Genomic DNA, 1,845 nt, shown 5'->3' on the forward strand with positions numbered 1-1,845 from the left:
TAATAAATATTGGGGATGCGAGTGTGAGCATGACTGTTGATTTTTTATCTACATTAAAACTCGAATAATATTTATAATAATACTATGTATTTGTCATAAATAAATATAAATAACAAATATTGATACATGTATCTTCATCTCCTTTTCTTCTTGTACAATTGTAAAAATTAACAAAAAAATATATTGGAATTTGTTATTAATTTTATATAAAAATTAAATAAGAAAATGGTAAAAGCGCTTCAGACACGTCTTCCTCCAATATCGAGGAAGAAGAAGAGGAGAGGACACATTGTAGCATACATTTCTCGTGGTGGTATGTGAGGTCTCCGTGATTTAACCACATCCTTGGGATAAAAGTGTAGCGAATGGCTTCAGTCCGATAAGATCTGTTTCGGCAGACTCCACGTCGTGGAAGGATCGATCCGATGCGAGATTCAGCAAGAGGATTCGAACTCCCGGCGCATTCAGGTAAATGATAAACATGTGATATTTTTCGTAGATTGCGATGGTTCAGGTGTCAAATTCGTGCATGCGGCGGCTAAAACTGTCTCGGTGACTGTGAGTGATGTCTTAGATCAGACAATGCTTACTGTACTGAGTTTTTTTTCCAGAGTTGAAAGCTAGGAAGAGGTCTCAGAGTCTTTGCTTGCGGTCCAAGTAACGGAGTTGAAAGATGGAGTGTTCATTGGATATGGCGTTAACCATTTGGTTGCTGACGGAACTTCCTTTTGGAGTTTTTTTTAAATATGGACTGAGAATTGCTCTACCGGTTTTGACCTGAAAACATTTCCTCCTTTGCCTCCCCGTGGCGGGTTTATTATATCATCACCTGTTGAGATTGTTTTTTATCGTTGGCGGATCTGCAAAAGATGATATTTCGGTTCACGAGTAGACACATATCTGAGCTCAAAGCGAAAGCCAACAGCGAGGTTGCTGGTTCTGATGTGGATCTGAAAATCTCTTCGTTTCAAGCCGTGTTGGCCCATATGTGGCGATCGATAATCAGAAACAGTGGGCTCAACCCGGAAGAAGTGACTCATTGCAATATGAGACAGAGACTAAACCCTCCAATCGGACTGGCGACAACCACCACAAGCTCTGGAGAAATGCTTAACAATGGACTGGGTTGAGCTGCTTTGAAACTAAGCAAAACTGTGGGGTCACAAATGAAGAATTCAAACGAGTTGCTGACAATTAGGTGAAGGATCCGAAAATACCAAATGGTTTGGTGGTGAACAATTCGGTCCTTGTTGCTAGCTCTCCACGGTTCAATATGTTTGGAAACGATTTTGGTTGGGGTAAACCGATTGCGGTTCGAGATGGACCGGTAAAATCCTTGTTTACTAAGAACTGCATGGCCGCATGGGCTTGTGTAACTTGTATCTCAAGTTGATGTTAGAATATTTCCATAATGATTCATCAATATGAATCCTTTAGCCATATGATTCTCTGATTGAATAGACATAAGCGGAAGCGTACCTGATGTATCCATTGCTTTAGGATCTGAAGTTAGGGAATGGATCTTCCAAAGCAAACCCTATGTGACTTTAGTTCTCTAGTGATGGGATGTAGAGAGTTCCTTATTTTCGGCTAGGGTTGCCTTAGGGACCATAACTCTCTTTATGTAGAGAATTAATTTCTAGTTCAGCCCTTCATTAAACTAGAAATTACTTAAGGTATCCACATATAAATATTTCATAACACTTATGCCCAAGCCTTTTCCTTATTCACAATAGTGACAACTTAAATAGGCTAATTGATTAATGGCTCTATCATATTTATTCCTTAACATATGTGACCCCACTAAATGATCTTACAGTCTCCCACTGGGTCATATATGTGCCT

General features: G+C 39.5%; 1 pseudogene; it reads left to right on the forward strand.

Annotated features, from left to right (window-relative positions):
• The first annotated feature begins 225 nt into the window (after window positions 1-225).
• On the forward strand, window positions 226-1,393 carry LOC125582526 (annotated as a pseudogene).
• The last annotated feature ends 452 nt before the right edge of the window (window positions 1,394-1,845 follow it).

The sequence above is a fragment of the Brassica napus genome, chromosome C2, assembly GCF_020379485.1.
Source record: "Brassica napus cultivar Da-Ae chromosome C2, Da-Ae, whole genome shotgun sequence".
NCBI lineage: Eukaryota > Viridiplantae > Streptophyta > Magnoliopsida > Brassicales > Brassicaceae > Brassica > Brassica napus.